This window comes from Chiroxiphia lanceolata, chromosome 6, assembly GCF_009829145.1.
Source record: "Chiroxiphia lanceolata isolate bChiLan1 chromosome 6, bChiLan1.pri, whole genome shotgun sequence".
NCBI classification, from domain to species: Eukaryota; Metazoa; Chordata; class Aves; order Passeriformes; family Pipridae; genus Chiroxiphia; species Chiroxiphia lanceolata.
Window position 1 is genome coordinate 35,209,088 of NC_045642.1, and position 27,419 is coordinate 35,236,506.

General features: G+C 37.4%; 1 protein-coding gene across 1 annotated transcript in view; it reads right to left on the reverse strand.

Moving 5' to 3' along the window:
- Positions 1–6,501, reverse strand: part of STXBP6 (syntaxin binding protein 6) — a 99,454-nt gene extending 92,953 nt beyond the window's left edge. The window contains exon 1 of the mRNA XM_032691411.1: positions 6,322–6,501. The gene's annotated coding sequence lies outside the window, so the exon portion shown is untranslated. The remainder of the gene's footprint in view (positions 1–6,321) is intronic.
- Between the last annotated feature and the right edge of the window lie 20,918 nt (positions 6,502–27,419).

Here is a 27,419-nt window from a genome sequence, read left to right on the forward strand (position 1 = left end):
AACCTTATTCTGATATCATAGCCAAACTAGTTTGTCATCCAGAAAAAAATATTTTAAACATGTAAATATTCACTCTTGCTTGCGTTTTTCAAATAGAGATCATACTACATTAGCAGCGATGTGAGAAGCATCCAGCACTTCATATGCCGTTGAATCACTTTGCTCCTCTGACAGTCACTTCTGAACAGCTGCAAATGTGCACAGGCTACAGTAAAATTGATGTTTTCAAAATTTAAATGAACTGACACATTATTTCAATTCTCTTAAGTTGTGAGTTTTACTAAAATCAGTCAAGAATAATTGTTGCCCAAAGAACACACTGAAAGTGAACTTCCATACTGATCAAGACAAAAACAAATACCTTGGGTACAATATAAGATGGTTCTGAAAAGGTTCCTATTTAAGAAGGCTCAAAAAAACATAAGTTAGGAAAACTTCAGTTTTAGTAGCAAACCCAATGCCATTTGTTAATGCCTCTCTGACCTCACTCAGCTGTCTCCTTAAAAAACAAAGTGTCCTTTCTTTGATATCCCCTCATAACTAGTGAGCCTCTATATTTACAAGCAGCAATTTCCTTTCTACATCTCCCAAAACAAATGACAGAATACCCTGTGTGGGAATGGACCCTCAAGGATCAGAGTCAACTTCCTGGTCCTGCACAGACAACCCCAAGAATCACACCATGTGCTTGAGAGCACTGTCCAAAACAAGCTAATCTTAACACAGCTTTTCTTCTAAAGAAAATGGTGTGACATAATTGAAAAAAAGGACTTCCAGAGATCCCATCGAACCTCAATCATTCTATGATTCTGTGTTCTTCTCGGGTTTTTTGTATTTCAAAGTCAGACTGCTTTGTTCAGGCAAACACTTCAGCATATAGATTTTAAAATTACAAAACTATTTATGAATTTTGAGTTTCAACACCTACCTTTAAATCTGTCCTTAAGAGACTAAGGGTAGTTGAACACAAATTCTTTTGTTGGTCCTTCCCTATGGAAAAATACCAGACAGTTTTTTGTCTCTTTGCATCTTTTAACTTTCATTCAATGAAAAAAGGTGTCAAAGGCCACAGGTACAGAGCCCACCTGCAGTGGATGCCTATCAGGATGGAATTGATGGCCACGAGGAAGTCAGAAAGAAGCCCCTTTGCATTGCCAGACATGAGCAGAGCACATCTCCTCTGAGCATCCATTCCTTCTCCACTGCATGTTGCCTGAAAGACTAAGGCCCCAACATGGAATCCTACAGAATAATAAGTGTATGCTATTAGAGGGTAGAGTTGATTGTTAACCTATATTGAACAAATTCCCACTCCACAAAATTCTTTGCCATATTTAATTTAAAGTCATAAAGGTGCTAACAGACTAGTCACTGACCTCTGGGCATATCAGAGCATTTGAACACTTTATTACACTGTCAGGAGCCTGCCATAAAAGCTCAAGAAAAAAAAAGAACTAACAGGAACTCACTCTAACAGTGTAATTTTAATCTGTCAATAACTGATCATATTCTTTGTTTCTGTATATGATTAACGATGTTGAACTGAGTACTGTGTCCCTTTAAGTGAATACAGAAAGCTGATATGCTCAGATAATCACTCACAAAGGCAAACAATTCAAGAGGAAGCTTGTGAACATCCCACTACTTCTATTAATTATCAAGAGGGAGTTTCCAAGTGTGGATTGCATATGGCCAATTGTTTATTCTTCCCCTCCTCTTAAATACACTAGCAAGTGGAAAGGTAGAAACAAAACAATTACTTTTCAATTTTGCAACTGAAAAATATTGAAAAAAAAACCAGTAAAAAACTTAGGGAATTACTGTTTTGGTTCCGTAAGCAAGTAATTGCAAGATACAGAAACCTGCATGCACAGGACAGAACTGCTTCTGAAAAGGAGATCCAAATCCAAAATGAATCAATAACAAACTTGTTGGCCAGCCCAATTACCAAGAAAAAACTGTAAGTATTTATTTTTTGCAGATGAATTGCAGGCAAACACCAAATTTTATCAAAGTGACATTTCCAATTTTACCTTATGGTAATGCTTCAAGTAAAAAGAATTGTTTCTGCAGCAGCAGAACTTTATTAATAATTTCACCGTGTTTATTTTGGTTCAGCTTAACTGAAGTAGTAGATGAACTTCTTATACTGAAATCTAATCCAAAACAAGTTTATTATTTATTAGTGATACAGGTTTAATTGAACTGGTTTATGCATAGACAAGAAAAACTCAGAAACCTGCTTTGCACAGTCTCTCCATTCTAAGTGTTTCATATATATATATGTAATTTTGGGGTTTCCCTATTATTAACAGATCTGGCTATACTACATTATGTCTTTTATGCTTGGAAACTTCACATATATAAAAAACACACCCAAGCTCTAAGAAGAGATAATGAAGTGAAAACACTTGAAGTTTATTTAAAGGGCAAGAAAAAAAGTTCAGCTTTCAGTGCTGGACTTTAATTCTTATCAGTTAATCACAGTAAAACTTCTAATAACTCACGTTCAGAGCCACTGGTAAGAATTCTGCATCACTGAACAATCTTAAACACTCCCAATGCTCCTGTTTTATTAAGGAAATCAAAATGTTACAGAGCAGAAATGTCTAGATTTTTTTCCCCTGGGCTAGTGACATTGCATTACCACTATCTCCACGTGAAAGTCTGAGGCTGACAACATTAAACATACACATATATATAAACCAAGGTCTTCCAAACAACAGAAATCCAATACAAGTGCTATCTTGTAAAGAACACAGCTCACTCTTCCAGGAACATTATGGTCCAAACTGCTCCCAGACCTTCAGCATAGCAGGAATCTTTTCCCAACACTATATGCCAAGAAAAATTATGAAAGGGAAAGTTCGCTATCCCATTTGCAAAGGAATTGCTATCTTTTATACTTACAAAAAAGAAGCCCCACAGCATTGTCTGTGTCAAAGACCTCAGCAGAGGATGTCTGCCTAAGCTTAAGACAGAACAAAAGGCAGCTTAACGTTCAACTGTGAGCTCTAGAGCACCACAATGAACAACACATGCCAAAAGTCAACTGAGTCTCCAACGAATGTATATTGGAAAAATAAAACAGACTATCAGAAATAGATTTTGTGGATGGAGAGAGGGTAATGGCAGTTTTGAAAGAGTTTGAATACAATTATTCTGTTAAATGGTCTGGTCTCTTTTTGGCCCTCAGTTATCCAGTGAATACATTTCATGAGTTTATTTCTGCTACATATAACCTCAAAAATCCATTTGCCTCCTGAGAAACCATCATTCATTTCGGTGCTAGCAGATTACCTAGAGGAGTTATAAAAAGGCAGTAAGAGGCAATGTCCTTCTTCCCACTCCCCTAAAACCAGCCAAAAACATCACAGCCTAAATGTTCCATGACATTATTTGGGCAGGAAAACCAATAGTCCCTTCTCTTGTTAACATATTTTTTGGTCTGAATTATTGTTACTATTTTCCTCTCCTTTTCTCCAAGTTTAAGAAATTTGTTGGGGATTAAAAAAAAAAAAAAGGTTTAGTAGCTCCATATTAAAGATCTGTATAACCAAGGAATGCTACACAAGAAGCAACCAGAAACAATCAGGCACTGTTTGTTAGTACTGATAAGATACAAGATTAACCCTAGTTTGAATGTCCTGACTCAAAACAATATGAAGTAGACAACCCCAAAGCCTAAATTTAAACATGCTTCTATACAGTTAGCACTGCCTGCTGCAGTCATATGCAAAAGTGTATTAATGAATACACTGGCATATCTGGCTACTACACAAATTAATGCCAAGGTTTTTTAGTTCATCCATTTTTCAAATCCCCAACATCGCTAGAGACCACCAATCAAAGACCAGGTAAATTGAGTGTTCTCTTGAAGGACTTGACTTGTCTCTGTACACATTTTAGCTATAACATTCCTGTCTGATTAAAAACAGAAGACACGTTTGTCTTACCATCACGTTATCCAAATACAGGCTTCCAAAACTGTGATTAAAACACTTTTTTACAACCTTGGCAACATTAGCTTACCAGCTATTCACTGGAAACAGACATTAAATTACAAAGGAACAAATGCACTATTATTTAGACAGCATGCCTCCCCACCGAACGGACTGTTACTATTTTCCAGTTGGTATTTCACAAAATTTTATTCATAATAAAATAGAAGATGTCTCATCCCATATAGTTTTCTAAGCAGCATTTTTAAAAAAAGGTATTTTTAAATTCTCTAAAGCATACACTTTAATCTAGTAACAACAATACAAACACAAGAAGTATCTATTGATGAATCTATCTTAAGTGAACTTCTAGTATTAGTCGCCTGAAGTAGAGCAAAGAAAAAATATTCAACCTAAAGGGAAAAAGAAAAATCTTCATACTGAGGATTTTATAAATAGTATATGCCCCACATGCACACAAGAATGAGATGATCTGAACATCAATACATCTGGAAGAAAAAAATGTAAAATACTTCTCTCTTGGGCCTTCTATAGCACATATTACTATATTATCATCTCACTTCCCTGATTCTAGACGTTCAAATCCAGACCATGCCTAGAGACACAGTCAGAAACTTGGAGATAAATGAAATGGAGAGGAGTAATCAACATGTACAAGTAAAGAGCAAACTCAAGTCTCCACAGCAAACACTCTTACTCAGGCCTAAAACACCCCCTACTTTCCACAGTACAATTCTTCCTAGGCTATTTTCCCACCTGAAAATTCCTTCACCTTGGGAATCTACCTCAAAATGTCACGGTAGTTTTTACTTTCATTGTTTTCCCTTAGTGCATCTTTAAAGGTGCCATCCAACTTTTAAGGTATATTCTCATAAAAAAACCAACAGTATACAGAAGGGAAATTAGTGTGGCATGACTACACCATAACTGCATTCCCCCAAGCAAAAAGGTGCTAAAACATTTCACTGAAAGTAACTTTTTCAAGAAATTTATCAAGCAGACTAGCATCAACCCCACAGGGGATCATTCTTCCTAAGGGCAAGAAGTTGTAAATTTATATTCACAGAAGGTGAGGGAAAAAAAAATCCCAGCTCAGCATCATGATTACTTGCATTTAAACTACCACAAGTATCTCTTCTGTGTTTACTACTTAAAAAAAAAAAAAAATTCCATATTTGGAGTTCTTAGGGCCTCATTAAAAGAACTTATTACCATTACAGAAAAAAAAACAGAGTTAAAGGGTGCTTGGAAACTACAGCATTGATTAGATGCCATAATCAAAAGAGAAACAAGATACCTTATTGCCATCTTCCAGTCATCATGGAAAAAGATAAGGCCCTGTCTGCCTCAGTAACATCAGGCAGAGTTCCCAGATGATCCCCACCAAATGAGCAACAATTCTTAAAACTCTTAAGAGAGGTGTCATGGTCTGTGAAGCCTGTTCAAGCAATGAAAAGCAGTAACACTAGCTCTGACTCACTAAAGGAAAACAGTCAAGTTGAAGACCTCCTAAAAGACAGCTTATATTTAGAAAAAGACAGAGAGGTTTGCAAACTGATGAAATTCCTAAAACTTAAGCTCCTCTGCTTGACAGGGGGCACAATATGATGAAAAAAACCCCACATTTTTCTAAATAATGGTAAATATTTCCTTGAACTTCAGACTTCATCAGCATCAGCACAACACAAATGGATAAAGACGACAGCTATTGTAGGTTTTACTTTTCCATTAGCAAAGCTGGTTCCAAGAGAAGGCGGGGATGGTGGCAGCGGCCGTTTCACTGCACTGTCAAGGTTACTCCTGAAACATCGTGTTGGAAGGGGACCGGCAGAGCTGCCTAACGTTTGCTGGCCGGTTCTGTGCTGCTCTTCCCCACTCGCCCAGCGGCTCCCGGTAACGCGGACTGTGGGGCCGGCGTACAAGCAAATCCTGCTGCCGGGGGGGCTGCAGGGCCGGGACACCCCGCCGCTCCGCTCCCGCCGCTCCGACGGCGCGGGCAGGGGCTGCGCTGCCGGACACACCGCCCGCCCCGGCTGAGCTCCGCAGCTCCGAGGGCGGCCGACCCCGCCCGCGGCACGGGAACAGCGCCTCGCCCCGAGGGTGCAGAGCTGCCTCGGCCCGGCCCCCTAGGGCGCCCAGGCGCTCCCGGCTCCGGGTCGGGGCGGAGGACGCCACCGCGGAGTTAATCGTTAACTCGCTGCCCCGCTCGTGGGAGAGCTCCTCCCGCGGGCGCCGTGGCAGCCGGCAGCGCCAACGCGGCGGGCGCGGCGCAGCTTCCAAGGAACCGGTGGGCACGCCGCCCCCGCCCACCCCACGGCCACCGCGACCCGCAGCAAGCGACTGCCGCCCTCACCCCCACCTTTCTGCAGGCTCCGCTTGGCTCCTCTCCCTCTTCTCGCCGCAGTGCCGCGGGTGGTGCGCGGAGACCCGCGCGGAGACCCGCGCGGAGCAAAGCTCCGTGCGCTCCTCTGTCCTGCCCCGCCGTGCCCAGCCCCGCCGTGCCGTGCCCCGCGGCCGCGGCAGCCGGGCTGCCAGCGCCGAGGCGTGAGGGCGGGGCCACGTGCGCCGGCTGCGCCAATCGGGGCCGCCCGCGGGCCGCTCCCCGCCCCCGCCGCCACCGTCCCGGGCCGCCCGCGAACCGGCGGCGTGGCGGGGCGGGTGGTGTAGGCGAGAAGCAGCGGCAGCAGCGGCAGCAGCAGCAGTAGCAGCAGTAGCGCGGGCAGGAAGCTTGTTTGGGAGGCAGGAGGAAATAAGCGCGTTGACACGGAGTTTGGGATTGCTGGAGGGAGGGAACAAGCAAATCCCAAACGCTGCTGATCGCGAGCTGCGCGCTGCTTCGCGGAGCCGGGCTGGCGGCGGCGGCGGCGGCGGCAGCACGGGAGCGGCCGGCGCGCGCCCTCCGCCGCCGCGGCCGAAGGGAGGCCAGCCAGAGCCCCTGGAGCTTGGGTTTAGAGTTTAGACGGGCAAACCTCCAAAATTAATGCATAAAGCGTCCTTTTAGGTGTCTCACGAGTTTTGCAGCGCGAAACGTGCTGAGAACAAAAACACGTTCACACTTTGGCACAGAAAGCCCTCGGGGCGGGAGTCGGGTCTTGCTCCTCCTCGTGGCCCGCGGGTAAAGCGCCACCAAAGCACGGAGAGCCTGGGATCGGTCAGGTGTGGGATGCCTGCTGGATCCCCCAGTGAGCTACCTTCTGTTAAAAGCTTCAGGCTTCGAGTAAATGACGGTGGGCTGTTACTCCACACCCGGAGGGTAAGACTGGAAACAAGTACTGCTACTGAACTTTCTACATTGGGTATCGGTGAGGTGTCCAGATCCTGGGCCACATTGCTGGAATTGCTTTGTGTTCACTGTGGCAGTGCTGGGAATGTAATGCTTGGAAACAATGAGTTAGTTAGTGAGAAAATAAACATTCCTAACATAGCAAAATATGTTTGTACTTTATTTTACAATGTTTAATTTGTAACACTGAGTTTTTGTATGATTGTCAACATGAAATGTAGTTGGTACAATTTCCGTTGGTTGATGAAAATGTAAGCTGATTGTTTGCTTGGGGTGTGTGTATTTTGATTCTGTGATTTAATCTAATGTTTTTGATGTTACATAGCGGCAGTTCACTACAACCTCAGTTTTTCAAACCATTACACTCAGTTGTATTGCTGTGCTTTTAGATCTGTCTTAGAAAGCTCTGAAATCCTTTTAATGACTCATATTAATTTCAATAAATTTTGCATGGATATCATGGAAACAGTCCAATCTAGTTTTGTTGTAGGGCACAGCCTCCCACAAATGCCTTCCCATCATATATATAAAGAAGTTCAACCCCCAGTGGCCCTCAGTTGTCCCTCTATATTTAAACCAATTTTTCAAATCAAAGCAACTTTTTTGTGTAAATCTAGTTGCCAATGGAGTTCGATGTCTCCAGCATCCATGGACTTCAGGCCAGATGTACAGCCATGAACACAAAACAGGGAGAACAGGCCACAGTTATGAAAGGCAAAATTGGAAAGAAGGTTACTCTTTTCTTTTTCTGATGATTCTGAGCATTGAGACCTTCAAAGAGTTCATCACGACGGTTTTAAGAAAGATAAACTATGGAACATCCAGATACGTGATCCATTTTTATCTGCCTTCTAAATACCAAGCCTTTTAAAATGTCATTTTCTAATTTTTCTGCAGCCATACAGACTAGTAACGCTGAAGTTGCAATGGTTATTTAATTGCCTGATTCCGGAAACCAAGGAAAGAAAAGCTGGATATACATTTAGGAACACTAATAATGACACTTTTCAGCTTTTCAGCCTTTCAACCCTTTTCCCTTCTCTTTCTCATGTGGTTTGATGGGCTTTGGGGTGGTTTTTTTGGGGGCATTCTTTCTTTTTGTTAATTTGTTTTTTCTCTTGTTTTGGTTTTTTTGTTGCTTTCTTTTTCTCCTTGCGGGTTCTCACAATGTATGTAATACATAGGCAATGTGTTTTAGATAAGAGTAGAGTTTGAGGTCCAGCTTTTATTTTTGCAGCTACTCAAACCTTTCAAATGTGTCTCATTTTTGCTTCCATCATCTTTTGAACTGATAGTATTTAACTTTGGTGACTGGATTGTTCCTACTAGAAATGCTAAGTTGTATTGGTGGGCTTGAGTTTGTATTTAAGTATATAGCCTGTCATTTCTAATGACATGTAGTGTTCTTTTAAAATGTTTTTTTTAATGTCCTTGGGCTTGTCAGGCTGAGTGGCATGCTTGTTCTAGGCCATAGTTCTCCTCCTACAATTGGATAAATTTATTATTAGACAGACTTAGCACACCAAAACTGTCCAGCAGACTTCAGCCTTCGTGCCAAATGGGTCTAGGAAAGCAAGTGGATTTACACCTGGAAGTAACCCTAAACAACACAAAAAAGATCTGTCAGTCAACTATGTAAAGGGTTCAGTTAATTGAATAAATTTGAAAGGTTAATGCCCACAGCAGTATGCCAGACTTCTCCACATTACTTACCATCTTCATAGTAGAACAGGACATGTGTTTGTGTCTCTCCTGCCCCAATTCATAGTCTATTATCTCAATACAAGCAAACCTCACCTCTAACCTACACGTTCCTTGCAGCAATCTCTGGCCAGGAGGCAGAGCTTAAACCAGTGAAGTGAATTTGTCTTAAACCATTTTAAATAATTGCACCACAGCACATCTCTGAGAACATGGTGTTTGCAGGAGTGAGACCTGAGAAACAAACTGAGCTTGCCTCTACGTCCTGTAATGTGGGATCAGGAGGGAGGTCTGGATTCAGAGAGGTTCACTTGCCATCAGTTCCACCAGAATAGAGGTCAAATAGAGATACTGCTGGTTATCTGGGTCTAAAACTGAGCATTCAAAAGCAAAACTTACTCTTTGCTCCAGGAACACATGAGGCTGTGAAAATGACTTGTGTGCAAGATACTTAAAATTACATTTAGATAATAAACTGCTCCTGAGAAATGTGACCTCAGAGTTTAGGCTTAAGAAATGTCATGCAGGCCTAGAGAGCAGGAAGTCTGACTATTATAGTTATGCAGCTGAACTGCCAGAATGTCACTGATAAACAGCTTGTTAAGGGATTAATGAACTGGATGTCTACAGTCCCTCAGAGCACTAACAGTGCAGGACACCTATAGTATTATATAGGTATTATATAGTATTATATATATTATATTATATATAAACATAATATATAAAGATATGTAGCATAAACTGAATGTGCAAGGCTAATGACCAGCCCTGGAATTCATGCTTAGTGCATAGCTAAAGTCATTAAGCAATTTAAGTGCTTTACAGTTGTAAGACAGAGATAATGACTTGTAAAAAAGTGCGTGATACAAAGCATAGAGAGGGGTGCTATGTCCTGGACTTTTGGATTTCTCAGTCTGCAGTGCTATAGGAGTCATCTGCATATGCTGCTCCTCTAGGTATTATTCTAGCCCTCAGATTATAAAACCCCTCATGGCAAATCCACCAAGTCTGTGATTAAAAGTAAGGGGAGTCAGGGGACTGGGTGGGTGGCAGGGGCAGTCTCTAGAGCAGCCAGTATTCCTGTTGCCTAATGGGAAAGCAGCCAGTCTTGAAGAGTCAAAAGGTGGCCTCTGTGGAGAGCTGATGGCAGGCAGGGTAAGACCTTGTGCAACATAGGTAATAGTAGAAACTACTCATCTGTGACAAATGCATGTATACTACAGAATTACAGCATGTCCCCAGTGTGTCATCTGAAGAACCATAACTCTGATTTTTCTTTTTGTTCAGAATCAAATAAACAGTATCACTTTTTCAAATAATGAAAGTGCGTCATGAAAGACGCATGAAATGAAATGAAATGAAATGAAATGAAATGAAATGAAATGAAAGAAATGAAAGAATAAGTACAAAGGTAAATGGACAGATTTGCATGTGTATTTTTGTAAAACGTACAAATAAATTTTTAACATAAAAGTATACTTCCAATCATCCTTGCTGAGTTCTGTTTTGTTCTGGAAGTCCTCAGTATTAGCAAGTGTTGCTTAACAAAAATAAATTTGGTACAACCTGGTCCACAGAATTAATATGATTTACTAATGTTTGCAAGAAAAGCATTATGTATCTATGCACTGCAAAATTGGTGTCTATATTTATAGATAGAGACTTTTCGGTGATAGTAAGGTCATTTAACAAATAGCTTCCACCCATTTCTTACCCATGGAGGGAGGATTCAAGAATTCTGCACTTCTTTCAGCAGCAGAAAGTATTGGCAGGTAGCAAAGGAGGCATTCCTTCTCTCTTATCTTTGGGACTTTTCCTTTCCCACATAAAAAAGACACCTCTCCCCACCTCCCCCTCCACTCCAAATACCTTCTTGAAAGTGTTCCTTCTATGTGACTGAAAAAACAACCAAAAGGATTGAGCCTGGAAAGCAAGCCAGACTGAGCAAAAAACACCTGATAGAAAACAGCGTGGATATGGCATATTCCACAGCAGGATCTATAGGAAACGTAAAGCAAAGCAGTTATTTCATTGTGGGCCTCTCATCTTACAGCACCTTAAAACAAGAGCAGAAAGTTTCAATACTTAAAAATATCGGTAAAAGTCCAGTATGTGGAGGATGCTGTTTTACAGTCGAAAGATGGCTTTATCTTTCTTTAAAACAGACAAAATGAAGCACCACAAAAAGCTAAATAATACTTCACCATAATTTTTCTGTTCACTCTGTTTCTTCACTGATATTTTCTTATTCGTTTCCTGTTTACATTAAAAGCAGTGTCTCTAACTGCAAACTCAGGTCTCCTCTGAGCTTGCCAATTGAAAATTAAAATGTTTCATTATGTATGAGCACTGCCCAAAAGAAATAGCCCTTAATTCAAATCTAATTAAGATAATATCAAGATATGTAGAGACACAAATAGATATATGTGTGTATCTATGTGTGGAAAATCCAGATCCCTGATTACTGAGATAGATTAGAACTGTCCTACTTCCTACCATGAAAATACTGGAGCTTGTCACAGAACATGCATGGACCAGTTTAAAAATAACTATGTTAGAAAGAGATAAAGAATGATCTTCATTGACCAGTGATATCGCAGAAAGTTTGTAGACACACAGCAAGGCTGAGGAGGGGAGGTGGGGGCACAAGTGAACCTCAGAGATCTTGGAAATGTTTGTGATATTTTCGTAATTTTTTGGAAAAGATGCACTTTTCTGAAAAGACATACAGTGGGTCAGGCAGCAGTGGAAGCTTTAAAGGGGTTTGATTAGTGCATGCTTATAGGACTTGGAAGTCCCTATTATTTTATTAGATCTGGTTGGCCTAGTCAATAATTACATGTTTCTCTCGAAGAGCAGATAAAATCTATGCAAAATGTTTATGGTTATCAGGGGAGTGACATCACATGCTGCCTGGCCTAACAAAGTACATGACCTGACCACAGAAATTCTGGCGTGATTTGTAATATGCTATGGGGAATGCAACATAAAATTATATATCATTTGCATGCCTTACTGTTTATCATCACTTAATAATCATAAAAATGTGAAGACTGGTGTTGAACATCATGGGTCTGAGTATGACATCCAAGGACTTGAGAAAGGTTAGGAACATGATTTCATGACAGTTAATTTAAAAATTTTTGCAACTGAGAACTATTTGCTTTATAGTGAAGAGTAATTAGAAAGTTTACAGCAATTATTTGAAAAACACTGTTCATGGTAAAGGGGAGAAAAAGCAAACAGCGCTGGATAATTTACTGTGATGCCTGTACAAAGCACTTGCATTATGTTTTATTGGCTCTATAATATTCTTTCCTAAATCATGTCCCACACTAGATAATACAAATATGTTCCTTTCTTAGAAACAAGTTTATTTTTTTTTTCAACTTGCAACTGTGAATAAAAAAAAAAAAAAGAAAAAACTGATTGCTTTGGGAAAGTTTGTTCTTCCAGAAAACCATTCAGTTTATTTTTTATTATTACAGTGATTATGAACCCTAATTTTGTTTAAGGTCTAAACCATTATGTGGTTTTATATTTGAAATATAAAATGTACATTAAATATATTTTCCTTAATATTATTTTTGAAATATTACATTTGAAACAACTTGATGATAATGAACAGTAGTTTTAAAGACCATATACAGAGAGAACTGAAGATACACTACGTACAGGAGGAGGCATTGAAAATAGATTTTTGAAAACTGCAGTCTTTTTATCAATATATGATGGTTTCCCAGTTGTTTATGAAGATGCAAATTTTTCAAAGGCTCCTCAATCTGACTTTTATTTTTTCATATGCAAATGATAAAATTAAGTTCAAATGACCTTGCTTTTCAGTTAGCTCTGAAAGCTAGCTGAATGTTTTGCTTCTGTGTACAACTGTCTGTATTAATAGCTGATATACACATACATATACACAGACTCTAAATTCCAAATCAAAAAGAAAAAATATTATCCAGAGTCTTACATTCAGTTTAAAGTGTAATCCTATGAGAAAGTCATGACTGCAAACAGAAATCTTCAGAGAAAATTGGCAATACAGAGGAATCCATGTCTTAGAACCCGTTGTAACTGAAAAGCAAGCATCTCATACTTCATGTCTGATTACAACTCAGAAATACAACAGTACCCTGTACTTCCTAGTTGTGAGAATAACAGATATAAGTGCTGGTATAAGTGGAGCCCTGGATGAGAGCTGTGGATAACATATGCCCCAGGGTAATCATAGATATTTTTGAAGATGTAAAGAGTGCTTTTAGGGAAAATCCACAGGTAATGACAGTTCAAATTCAACATTCTAAATCAATAAACAGTTATTCCAACTTTTGACAAATGGCATGCATAACAGTCTATGAAGTCTACTCTAGATTTTCAAGTGAAGAAGTGAAGCCCAGAGATACCAAAAACTCCATCTCAGACCTGAAGAACCATTTTAAATGCATAAAATAATATACATGAGAAAGAAATGTAAAATTAGAAGTAATTTTTAAAAGTGGGGACATGATTGTGAAGCAGCTGGTAGGTTTGAAACAGGAAAGACTTTGTTCTGCAACTTCAGGTTTTTTTAAGAAGGGCTTGTTTTCTTAACAGGATTTACGATGTAACTATAATACTTTAATACTATAATAATGTATCTATAGTAATATCATACTCAACTACAGTATTTTATGTAAATACAACTGAACTAAATTCTTGGTTATGAGAGTGATGATCCACTCTCCATGAGTGAGTTAGATTCGAGTGACATCCTGAAGAACTAGGAGTAGGCTCTGTCTGAGGCCAGCACAGACATCCAAAACCTGCCTGAGAAGGTTTTATCCTGACACAGCACTGGGTGCATGAGAAGGTGGACCCAGACTGTGGCAAATTCTGCAAAACTATCCTCTGTCATCATATCTGCTAAGACTGAGAGCATTTCTTATGTTTCCTATAACCTCCCATATAAAATTTTTCAAGGAACTTTTCGAACTGTGTATTGCTGAATCTTCAAAGTGGGAGTAAGGAGTAAGAAAAATTGCAAGGACTCAATTAATTGTAAAAAAAGTGAAACCTCTGCCTATAAAAACTCATCATAAGCAGAACACAGTGATAAAGCATGCTTTTGAATTACATACTGTAATATAAAAAGTTTTCACTGACCAATATTGCTGCTTTTATTTTTTATAAGAATCATCAAATAAAACCATAAAAATCAGAAAATCCATGTCTGCAGAGCAGTTGATTCAGCATCGGTCAAAAATTGAAAGAACGTAAATCTTAGAGAAGCTTCAAAATCTTGCCAAGCTATACTGTCTGGAACTGAGATTTGTTGTTCTAATTATTTTGTACCTTTGTTTCTGCAACCAGTCCTGGCAAAGACACAAAAAGGCAGATACAAAAACCTGTCCCGGAAATAACTGTGCACCACTGCTCCTTCAATTGTGTTGACAATTTTTTTTCTTATACGAATTTATATCATTAACATAATTTTCCTGTGGGGTTTTATCTTTGTTTTTTACAACTGACCATCTGTCTGCCTTTTGAAATTAGTTTTTTTGAATTTTTTTTTAATTTTGAAAATAGTTTCAAAATTCTCTGTATCATAGACTTAATATGTGAAACAGTGTTAAATTCAGAGCTAGATTTGAGTCTATTTCTAGTAAAATCAGCCATAGGCTTTGTTAAGGCATTTAACACTAAAAGAGGTTCACTGGTTGCCAGTGCCAGAGATTGTTCTGAAATTACATTAGACATAATTTATCTAGAAAGGTTGCTTGAATAGGGCTGTATGGAACTAGGAGAATGAGGGTATTTTCTAGAATAGTAAGGATTATTATGTAGAAGTCCTCTTACAACCTGAAAGCTGTAAGATATGTTGCCCACATCAATGACAATAAATTAAATCTTGTGTTCAGAGGCAGAAAGAATCAAATCAAAAGTCTTAAGAAAGAAATTATTAAGTTATTTAATAAACATATTTTTTAATGTTTACATATATAGCTATATCTATATCCTACGTACACATATGTTTCTGTGGAGATACTGTTTAATATTATCACCTTTCTGAAATAATCACAATCTTCAAACATTTAGTACAAGTGCCCTGAGACTTTCTGCAAAAGGTGAAACAGCCATCTGCAGTGAGACCTAAACAGTGCAAAGCTGTGTATGTACTCAAGGCATGGACTCTCTGTTGCCCATCAAGACTGTAAGCAATAGGGCTCACAATCCTTACTTCAGGGTGAAGAGCCTTGGAGTTCAGTCAGCTCCAGCACTGTAAACATCTCCAACTTTAAAAAGATTTCACTGCATACAACAAAGGAAAACAGCAAGCATGCATACTTAATAACTTCTGAAATCCATTTTGTATTTAAGAAAATCAGTTTTCAGCCCATACATAGCACAGTACTCAGCCTCTTCAATAATTTAAAAATTATTTAGGTGAAATGGCTTTGTGTATTCTGACAATGAATTAAATGCCCAAAGGATAATTTTACACTCATGATTAGCTGATTTATGTCACCATTCCCTCAGGGGACTAGTAAAACCATATCCATAAAAATAAGCAGCTATGCATGTGCGCACAGACACACACACACATATATGCACAGGAAGATAAAGCAATTGATGTTCCATGTGTTTGTTTCTTTCAAAACTGGAGTCTAATCAATACTGTGGGTTTTGACCTGAAATCACTTACAAAATAATACAACTGATACCACCATCAGGTTTCTTTAAATACTGAAAATGATGATGCAATTGCTGTAGTCAATATATGGAGATATAATCAATTTGGGGAGGGAGAAGCGAATGTATTTACAGTACTGCATTTGAAGGATTTGAGCATATGTAATGGAAAAGTACTTCAAAAATTTATAATCTTGAGGATTTAAAAAGAAAATCAGTGACTTTTCCTTAATATTAGAAAATTAATTTCACTACACACCTATATATGGCCAGTGATGTTAACTTCACAAGAAGGATTATAAATTTCCAAAGCACTTGAAGTTTGCTCTTCTGAATACGCACAGACTAATTTTGAAGTGTGGTTTATTCCGAAAAGCTTTTATTCTGTGTATAATAGTAACAACAGTCAGGCCAACTTCTTTTCATGTCATTATTAACATTCCTTATGAACATTTCTTAACATAAATTAGGGAGAATCTCTTTGCAACTTAAGATTTGTCTTAATTAGGCTTGATGATTAACACTTCTGATAATAATTTTTTTTTAAAAAATGGATTCTGTATTGTTTCTTGTCCCTAACTTTTTCTTTCTGCAAACTAAGGGAGGAAAAAAAATAGTAAAACATTCTCTGTTTATGATAGAAAAGAGATAATATGAAAACCAATCAATCTCTTGAATGAATTCAGTTCTCAAAGCACACTGAGTTGTGTTAGCAGAAATGTTTCCTGTGAGATATTTAAACTAATGATATACAAAATATTAGAACTGCCTTTTCTTTGGTAATTTTTTTACAAATTCACTTGTTAATTAAAAGAAATAATGATGAATACAGTTAATGAATGAAATCTAGAATTTGTTTCCAACAAAACAATCCCTCCCACCTCCTCAAACATCAACTCTAGATTTAGTAGCCTATCTCTAACTTGTGGTTAACACTGCATTCTGTTAACTATTCTACTTTTGAGTCACACTATAGTAGACGATAACTAAGAAAAGAAAATCTGTATAGAAAATGAGAACATCCGAGAAAAAATGACTGTACATAGAATTCATTTCTATTCCATTTCTAGGCCATTTAGTTGTCATCTGGCACATTGTCATCATGTGTTTTTTTTTCCCTACCATGCTATTTTTAACCTGCATATCACTGCAAACAGGATCAATTCTCTCCTTTATGGGCACTTTAGTGTCTAAATAAACAGCACTAAAATCAGCTTTCATTGACACCATCTTGTCTAGGCGAAAAAAGTGTTGGATATTTGTTGTATTTGTTTGCTTTTGTGTCTAAAGGTAAACTTTTTTTAAGATAGAAAATGAAAGCAAGAAAATATTCATGTTATGCAGCTACTGTCTCTTAAGACTTGATCCCCTAAATGGGGAAGTAGAAGAAAGTAGTCAGGTCAAAAATGCCTAAAATGAAAAGGACATTTAAGGAAAACCATTAAATAATACACTCTTGTTAATATCCAAACACTAGTTTTTGAAGTTAGTGTTCTGTGAATGAGAATATTACTGCAGCTAACTTGTGTTTTTCTGTTGCACAATCCATGTCAATGATAAATATTCTGCAGGGTGTGCTGGCCCTATGAAATGTGCACTTTGACTTTAGTCTGTTCTTGTAGCTGCCTAATTTCAATTAAGTTACTTCTTGTTTCATCTCATATTCTTCTCAAATTTCTTTTTATCCATTTTACTTTCATTAAAGTGAATACTTTGCTTGTGTACTGGTAAAAAATCTTTCTACGACTGGAAAAAACATTTTTTTTCAGCTGCCTTTTTTTTTCTTATATATATACAGGATTTAAAAAAACAACAACACTCTCCTACTGCTTACAGTCTGTAAACCAAATCCAAAAGACATTTTTGCTTTTCAACTGCTGTCTTTTATCTGGATGTGTTTAATATTCTTCTGTACAACAGTGCAGATGCAAGTACTTATAATGGTAAAACCTTGTCCCCAAGAAACACATTACACTGCAGTAATACATAGAATGACATACAGATAACTACACTGTGTCCTTTAAGAGGTTAAGGCAGCTTAAATTAAATAAATTGAAAACTTCACAGATTTCTTTATAGTTTTAAGAACACATTTGATTTCAAGATACTGATTTGTGATTTCGTTCTCAGGTGTTAATACTGAGAACTCTGAGTCAACAAACTGTAGCTGGAATGAGTGCTTAATGTAACAGAAAGCTAAATTAAACTAGGGAAAAGTGTTTAGGAGCAAAAGGATTCTCTTAGTACCTAGGGCCATACATCCATGTTCATTTAAAAGGGATCCCTGTGCCCTCAGATCACCAAGTAGCACAGATTTGAATAGGATCAGGTATGAATGTAGAAAGCACGTACTATAGCATTTATATCTGCATACTCTGTGGGCATGCAGGAGCTATTCCAGATTGCCTGGTGTTTTTCCTCTGTTTGTCTGCATGGCACATTGAGGAGGCTTTTGGCAGCTGCTTCCTAGGCTCTCCTGTTTCTTAGCTCAGCTCTGCAAAAATAGCCCCTGATAAAGGACCACATCGATATCAGGACACCATTACATTTCAACCCAGTTATTTCAGTGTGCTCTTTAGAAGCCTTTCTGGTCTGCAACCTGAGAGCAGCTGGACTTTGGGAATGTAGCTGTGCAACCACTGAACACCTTCTATCTCTCCAAAAACTGCAGAGTTGTAGGCAGGGAGCAGAGCTGGCAGTGCAGCTGGTGCATCTGGCTGCCAGATGTCTCTTTGATAAACATTCAGTTTATCTCAACAACAAGGAATGTCTGGACCCTGAGGACGATACTGACTGAGCAGTGTCGTTTGACCATCAGTGAAGGGACAGCTTCCAGAGGAAAGAATCAATGCCCATGCATATAAATCTGTGCTGAGTTCACCTGTTAACCGATAAGGTAGACAGCTGACATTTCTGGAATCTGCCCACTGTTGCTTATCATCTGACAAAATAATCCAGGAGATGACATTCACCGGTTCAAAAGCTCTTGCCCATCGTGTCTGTGAGTGACGGATACAGAAGGATCCTCTCTGGTGTTTTCTTACCCCAGTAGTATCTGATGCTGCCTGTAGTGTCTGTTCTTTTTAATTCTCAGTTCTTCACCAGTCAGCAGCCAGGAGAGAGGTATCACTTACTCAAAAACTAACAATTTACTCAAACAGTGACTGGTCTAACCTGAATGTCCTGGTGGTTTTTATATACTCCCAAGCTCTCTTCAAGGAACTGTGTTGAAGAACTACTCATCCTGACAGTCCAAAGCAAAGAAACATTAAAATCACTCAATATTTATTGGGTTTTCTATGTTCAAGATGTTAGTTAAGTCAGTAAATTTTCCTATGACTGTATAATAAAAAAGAAGTTTTTATTTCATATTTATTCAGGTAGTGGTGATGAGTAAGAAGATTTTCAATACATAAGGATTGGTTAAAAAACCCCAAGATGTCCCTACAGCTCTGAGACTGTAATTAGATTTTGCAAAAACCACAACTCATCAACTAATTGTTGAAAATTGAAAGCAAGCTGAACAAAGAGTCTGTGTTGAATTGATTTATTAAATACTAGAACCAGCATGCTCTCTTAAGTTAAAATCATGGAAGTTCTTTACATAAGTGGTGCAGATATTGATGTCAGTGCTTTTGGGCAATCAATAGAAGAAATAAGAAAAAAATCCCAACCTATTGATTTTTATATAATTTTTATTTACAGAACTTCACAGGCAGGATATACCAAAAAAGGATAGTAGGTGTCTTTCCTTAAAAATATAGTGTCACTTCATAGTGTGCAGAAAATATTTAAAAAAAAAAAATAGAGTGAAGAGTGTGAAGATTTCAAGGTGGGTAGTTATTTTTAGGTAAAAACCCCAAAGAAGAAACACATAACATTGAAAAGATCTGAAAATTGCTCCCAAAAATATATTTTTAGCAATGTCATTTCAAGGAGAAACAACTTAAAACAGGAACAAATAAGTCATGTTTTTAACAGTTGGGAATTGACATTTTGTTTTTTGGCAATTGATCTGGGAATAAAAATTATACATAGGTAACAAATATTATTATATACTGTGATTTTTATTTTAAAAAGCATGTAAAAATAATGATTAAAATTATGCTTCTGCTTCCTTAGATGCTACATTGCCAGCATTTGATTCTCATGTGACAAATAATTCCATTGGAACTCAATTTTGCTGACTGGGGTGAAAAAATACTTCTTGACATTACATCATATATGAAATATTCTCGAATATTAAAAATATGGTTTGTTTAATGTGCATACAAGAGTACTAAGCCTGTGTTTTGCTTTTTTTTTTTCAGAAATGTAGAAGCATGCAAATAAAATGCAATTGCCTTAAAAACACACTGTGTTTATCTGATTAAATGAAGGATGATACAGGAACTTAGACTCACAGTTTTCACTGGTAAACAACTCTAACAATAGATTATTTTACATTATACTAAGATCACAAAGCAATAAGCTAAAATTCCATACTCAGATAATGAAGAACGTTTTGAATCAGAACTGTATTTTTAAAACATCTTCATAGGTTATTGTGTCTGACACAAAAGTAATTTCAGTATGTGGTCATACTGTGAAAATATTTCTTGTGTGGCTTTAGATGATAATAGAGTGATAGGGGTGTATTTTTATTTCCAGTGAGGAAGCTTAGATACTGGTCTTTTAGGTAGCTGAACTTCACACTGAAGATTCAGGTTTCTGAAGGAGAGAGGGTGGTTATGCTAGATATTCCATTAGAGAAGTAGGAAAGACTGAGAAATGTAAGTATATGGAATGAGGAAAGGCCTGCTTTTTTTTATTCTTGGTCTAAGAAAATCTGCTAATTTCTTGTCTCTCTCCTAGTGAGAATGAACAGTAAGCTCTGCACAAGTTCCTTGCTGACTCTCTTGCCATCTTGGAAACTAGTATGAACATCTGCAATTGGTGTCCATACCCGAAACAGAAATGCTTTGCGTGCTTCCCTTCCTTAGGCCAGCTGTCTCATCACATGTATGGCTTACTACTTGGGAATTTTTCAATTCTAATGCATCTTTCCATACTTCATACTACCCAGATTTTCTTCTGCATGTGATATCCCTCTCCGTATGGCAGGAGTCCAACTGCAGGCTAACAGGGTGGAGAAGCCATGAGAGACATTGCTGAAGTGGTTCTTTCAATATGTTCCCAACACACTGTGTTGCTTTTGGAAAAAAAAAATAGGTGAATTCTTCCTTGGGAATTTGCTGCCAAATTTGGAGATGTGTCTTAGCCATTCTAGAAGTGAGAAAGAGAGAAGAGAGATTTTGAGAAAAACATGAAAAGGCTTGTGGGATTGACAAGGGGACAGAGAAACAATAGCAAGTTGTCTAGAACATATTCAAACACACCAGCCCATGCAACATCTTTGTCAAACATTATGGTCCTTGGATGTATTTTTCGTCTGCAGTCTCTGCATAGAGCAGATTGCTACTGTGTACAGTTCAGGTTTTGGTGCAGGTTGGAGAGAAAGTATGGTGGTTGATCAAGGCATCTGTGGGAATAATAGGCATATGATGGAGGCATTCATAGCTTGAGGGAACAAAGAAAGCCTGTGCACATCAATCAGTTGCTAGATACCAGAAACATGGGGTTTGCCTCAGAAAGGAGCGGGCTGTTTTCCATTCAGCTCTTGTGTGGCTTTTTTGATGCATGTAAGGACATCTGGGACTGAAATGGAAAGAGAAGGGAGGGTCACGAGTAAGTTAGGAGCCTTTGGGGATACTTCTACAGAAAGCAGGTATTGTCAGATGGATACTACTAACACAAAGGAGATAGACTAACAACCGTATTTAGGCCTCAAATACTTCGGTAGAGTAAGACATAGCTATTGAAGAAGACAGCAAAATTACCACTGATTTCACTAAAACAGATTTCCTTTTAATGCTCCAGACTATTTGCAGAAATAAGCTAAGCAATCTCTTCGCCGCTTTTCCAAACTGAGTGTTTATAGAATGGCACGGGTGGAGGGTCTGTTCACAGCAATTATCTCTGCTTCAGGAACAAGAACCACAATTCCTCACTCTCACTCTGCTAAGTGCTATAATTATCCCTAAGTACATGGTGACTAATTCAAAGCCAAGCACTCCTAGATGCTGCCCAAGTAATATTTTAAGTATATTTTTAGACCGCATGTTTTTTTCGTTGGAAACAAAATTAATGAATTTCTGGTAGTTCTTACTACCTAACTTCAACACACACTCTGGATATAAATGCAGCAGCATTTGATTCTAGCTTGTCTATGAAAAATGCTTTATCCTGGCTATATAAGCTGCAATTTCTATAATCAGTAAGGGCACTTTGCATTTCAGTCATATATTAATCTGAAGAATTCAGAAGCATGTTGCTAATAAATCTCTGCTTAGAGCCTCTGTGAGAATAGATAGTATGGCTGTTTCCTAAGGAGCTTAGATGAAGGCATAAAGATAGAAAATGGGAAGAGAAATTAGAATTCCTTGAGTCAACCAGTAAACAATCCTTTTCTTTTTGTATACTTTGCAGAGAGTAGAGGTGTGAAATACTAGCCTAAAAGGTAGTTTTTCTTTCTAAATCCAACTAAAGCAAAAATAACATTTTGTAACAGAAATCTGAAGAATTTATGGTGTACAACACAGCATAGCAGGTCACAAATATCTTTCCACACTTTCTAAAAGCATCAGTGTAATACTTTCCTGTGACAGAGACAGAACCTTTATTTTCCCAGCATATATATATATATTCTCAAATCTTCGTTCGCGAAGCCATGATGATATATATTTTTTTTTTCCCCAGAGTATATGTAGGAGTTTGATATCCCTCTGTGAATACAAAGGAGCTAGAGTTTTTTATGAATGCAAGTTGCAGGCATGCAGCCTTTAGCAGTTTACACTCCACTGAGAGCAAAATCATGAATCTTGTACTTCTTGAGAGCACTTGCTCTCCCCTGACCCAGAAGCAGGCCTTACATGGTCAGAAGAAATTTATATCCAGATTTTGAAGCCCTGACAAGAACCCATTTCAGACTATAGAAATAGCTTTTTATATATCAGGTTTTTTCTAGGTACTTTGGCATCATCTGATGGATTCACAGCTTCTGGGGTTGTTCTTTTAAGCAAAAGTACAGTCATCCTGAGATTCAATCTCCAATATAAAGGCTTAAGGGTAAAGCACTGTAAGTAAAAAATAAACACAAATCTTTTTCATATACTAAAAGACAATAGGAGAAGATAACTTTTGGAAGATGGTTCCACTTATAGCTGTTAAACATAAATTATACTTTTAAACTCGCATCTTCACTGAACTTCTAGAATCCAAAAGAGAAGGGGTCATATAAAAGCCCTGGTTTTCATACTCTTCTTCATGTGCTCTTAGCCACTGCAAGGATTAGACAGACATTTGCACTCACCCTATGGAACATTCCTTATATTTCAGTTTTCAGTTTTTGCGTGGAAAGCCGAGTGAAACATGTAATAAAAAAACTCACAATAAGAAAATGCAAAACTAGTAAATTACTTCAAGGCTAATGGTATACAAAACTGGAAAAATCACAAGCAATTTGAAAAGGAAATTAGATTTACTTTTTAATTTTGTAATAAAAACTTGTGAGGCTAACAGAAACTAAGTTTTCTTTCTCAATATCTTTAAGTAATTCTGTAAAGGCATATGATATTATGCAGGATTAAATTACTTACTTTTGAGATAATCATATTTCATTTCCTTTCCATGAAATTAAAATATTTTTTTGTATGCCAATTCTTATGAAGCCCAGGGTTTGAATCATAAGTGATAGGAAAGATTTTCTGTGAGTTACTTGTAGTGTGAATCTTCAAACACTCTAAAGTACTGGAGAGCTCAACATGGTGACATACAGCTACTTATTTTACCTAGCATTTATTTTACCTAATAAATAATCTATTTTACCTAAGCTCTGGAGGAGCTTACAAACCAGCTTACAAACCAGCTAAAAGGCTCTATCATGACACACTGTCGTCTGGAAGTATATATATTTGTGCATGTCATCTATAGATGTTTTATATTATATTTATAGATACAGTGTATATATGTCTATAGAAACACAAAGGGAAATTCAGAGACAGGAACACAACAGACTGCCTAGAAAATTAATTTAATTAAATTAAAGTAAATTAAAATTCAATCCAGACATGATTAAATCATCATCAGGGATTTCTCTTCCATGGTTCCCAAATAGGACTGGAGGGAACCATGTATGTAATATAGTTTGTCTTCCAGCAGCAGCCTATCAGGCAGCAAAATTTTATTTCAGAGCTCTGCAAATGCTCTGCAAACCTGCTCCACACAGCCCCAAATGCTTCCATGTATCTCATTTGTACCTGCTGCTGCCAGTAATTTTGCATAGCAGCTTAGCTGGGATTTGCAGAGAACAATCCACATACTTTTTCACAAACTGATAAAGGAAATTTGGTTCTCAGTCTTAGATATTTCATAATGACATGCTAATTGTTTTTTCCATGCTCTTTCCATACCTTTTGCTTTTCAAATACATTGGGGAAATAAAAATTGAGTGGCTTGTAGTATAAACCTTGGCTTTAAGCTTTCAAACTGATTTCTTTTTCATTACTTCCAGTATCTGCAAATGTGCAAAATAGAAAGTATGATTCCACATAAACTAACTGCTGTATTTATTTAAGTCTGGTTCATTTCAAGTAAACAGCATAGTCAGATATGAAGCAAGCAACCAGATAAGTATTGACCTGAAGCTACATAGCTACCTACTTGGATACCTGTGCAGTGTAGTTTAATATCCATATCTGGAAAATTGCAGGCTCATGCTTGCAAGCACACAAAGGAACCCAGCATATTAAGTTGTGTAAAATCTTAAAAATTTACTTGAAGCAAAGCAAAAAATGCATTCTGTATGTTCCTTATAAAGTTATTTGATGCCTGAAAACACATTAGATGATTGAATTTTAAAAACAAGCAATATTCATATTTCTATAGCAGAAAAATATTTCATACATGGAGGAGACAGGAAAATTAAGTGTAGATGAAACACCTAATAGCACAAGTCTTTATGCAAAGTAATCTCTTCATGGACAAGGATCTCAGCTGGTATTCATCTGATATTTTCCAATTGCAGACTATCTGGGTGTCAGTCAAAAGCATTTTTGAATGATTAACCCCTCAAAGCCTGTTATACTCAGAAAAGGTGTAATATACAACCCTATTTTGTCCAATATTAATTTTCTCAAGACTTTCTAAACAGATTTTTGTAATTTCAATAGTACGAAAATTTTTCTTACCCACTCATTTCTCTTCTTCATCTGTCAGATTTACAAACCCCATCTACAATCTGAAAAAAGCAAGCTGTTCATTCCCTCCACTCCCCTTTTTAATGAGGACTCTGCAGAGAGACTTAAGCTGACAATGCGGATGATGCAGAAGAAAAGCCACAGACCAGATCAGCTCATTCTCCCATAACTGTATTGATGTTATAACACAGTAGCAAAAAGAAAAAAGTCTTTGTCATTAATGTAAGTATACCTGACTCCACAGCATCAAAGGATGTAGATTCAGAGTAACAGGACATTACTCTTTACAATGTTATTTTTCCTGACCATAACTTCTGCAGATTGGTTTGTTAGTGGATCTCATTTTATCACGTTCTCAAGATGCCTACAAGTAATGAACCATGAATGAATGTATTTCTTATGTATTTCTTCTGCATCAAGAAGAAAATGTCTCTGTACAGCTTCAACAACAGTATAAGAAAGAGTGCTTTTAGGACACTAAAAGGTCTTTCTGGAAAAGGATACCCTTTTTCATTTGCCTATATAGCATTGTTAGAACATTTGTCGGACTATTGAGCTCTACTGTGAGTAGGAATACTGCAATCAGTATTTAACTGCGAAAAAAAATTATCTGATTTATGAAATCACAAAATAAATAGGAAAGAAAAGATGGCTGTCATCCTAAATGACAAGCTTATAGCAGCCAGGCTCTTTTGAGAAACTGCCAAACATCAGTTACCTCCCACATATGTGACTGCAGTTCTAACATTAAAAAAAACAGACATTAAAATCATGTAAATATAACCAACTTTCTGAGATACAACAAGTATTAACAGTTTCATGTTCATTCATTTGAAAGCATATTGGAAAAATAAATCCAATCTGCACTGACATCTGTTATTTTGCAGTTTTTCAGTTAATGCGTTACAGCTAGAAAGTGGATTAGTTTCCCTTTCTGAAAATTGTAAATATTCTTTTAGTTATTAGAGAAAGCAATAGCAGAATAGTTTACATGGGTGAGTTAAGAGGTAATCAGGGGCTATTCTCTTTACTGTGTTTAGTGTATATTTGTGGGCAGAATGAACATAATGGATCATTTTTAAGATGAGATTGGATGTGGCACTTAGTGCCATGGTCTAGTAACCACAGCGGTGTTGGATCAAGGGTTGGACTTGATGATTTTGGAGGTCTTTTCCAACCCAGTTGATTCTATGATACAACAAATATCTGACAATGACAAAACCAATTAAAAATAGATATTCATAAGGAAATTCTGTAGTCTGTAATTCCATAATGTGAACAGAGCTGATTTATATACTATAAGCACAGAGAGGCAGGTAAGAGGTGTAGTTGGAGTTGTAATAGGGTATTACTTGACTTATATCAGTAACTAATAAGCAAATCGTTAACATACATTTTATTTTCCTGTTTTCTTGACATATGCACTAATGGATGGGGGAGGAATTCATACAACTTCATTAAATGACAGCTATTCCCCGTCCCTGTACACAACACAAGCATTTAAACTCAACAGAGGGAAGAGTGCCATCTTTTGAACCACCATGTGGTGAACCACACATGTTGGGTGGTTTTGTTAAAAAAAAAAAGAAAAAGGAATGTCATTGTTTTTCATGATCTGCCAAATGGAAACTTTTGCACTTCAAATTGAGAAAGACAAATATTCCTATTAAAATTACTTCATGTAGTAAACAATTTTTTTCCTTAGGAAAATGGGCCAAAAAAACCCCCAAAAAACAAATAAAAATTCCAAGTATAACAGAAAAAAAATAATTTTCAACATTTTTTTTTCCCCAGCACTGGATGATCTTTTAATTATGTACTTTCATTTATTTTCATGTCTTTTCTGGGGAAAATGTACACGTGTATGTAGCTACTTGTATTTTTTAGCTTAATATCCCCAATTCCTGGAAGTGTTGTCTGTAGAGTTTCATTTTTAAGCCCATTTTCTCAGTCTGTTTGGTATACAGAAGAGAAAGGGGCCTAAAACAGAAATTTTGAAAAATTTGGCTACTGTCTAAAACTGCTGCTTTGTATTTTTAAATTTGGCAATAATATATAATGTATGCATCACAGGTATGTGAACTAGAAAGATGCTGAAACCAATTGTTTTTTATCCTTTAATATCATATCAACTCCTCTATCAGTGGATATAAACAGCTTTCAGTTATATGTACTTCCATATCATCTTCCATGAACAAGGATTAATATATTATTAGCTAATTTCTAATAGCCATTAAGCAGTAATTTAGTAATTAATCAGTTTTAAATTGCTGATTTTGCTAATAGTTCTCTGTCGATTTCTTCCATAGCATATTACACAGACAAATATAGTTCATAAAAAGGACATTTTAGTTCCAGTGTAAGTGCCATTCCATTCTTAGGTCTCTTGGCAATTAACACTTGTGGAAGGTAACAATAGACTAATAGATTAAATCAAATTCTAAAGATATTTCCTTTGGTTATATTCAATGTCTAAGGAGTCAGCCCCCTTGGAAAGATTAAACT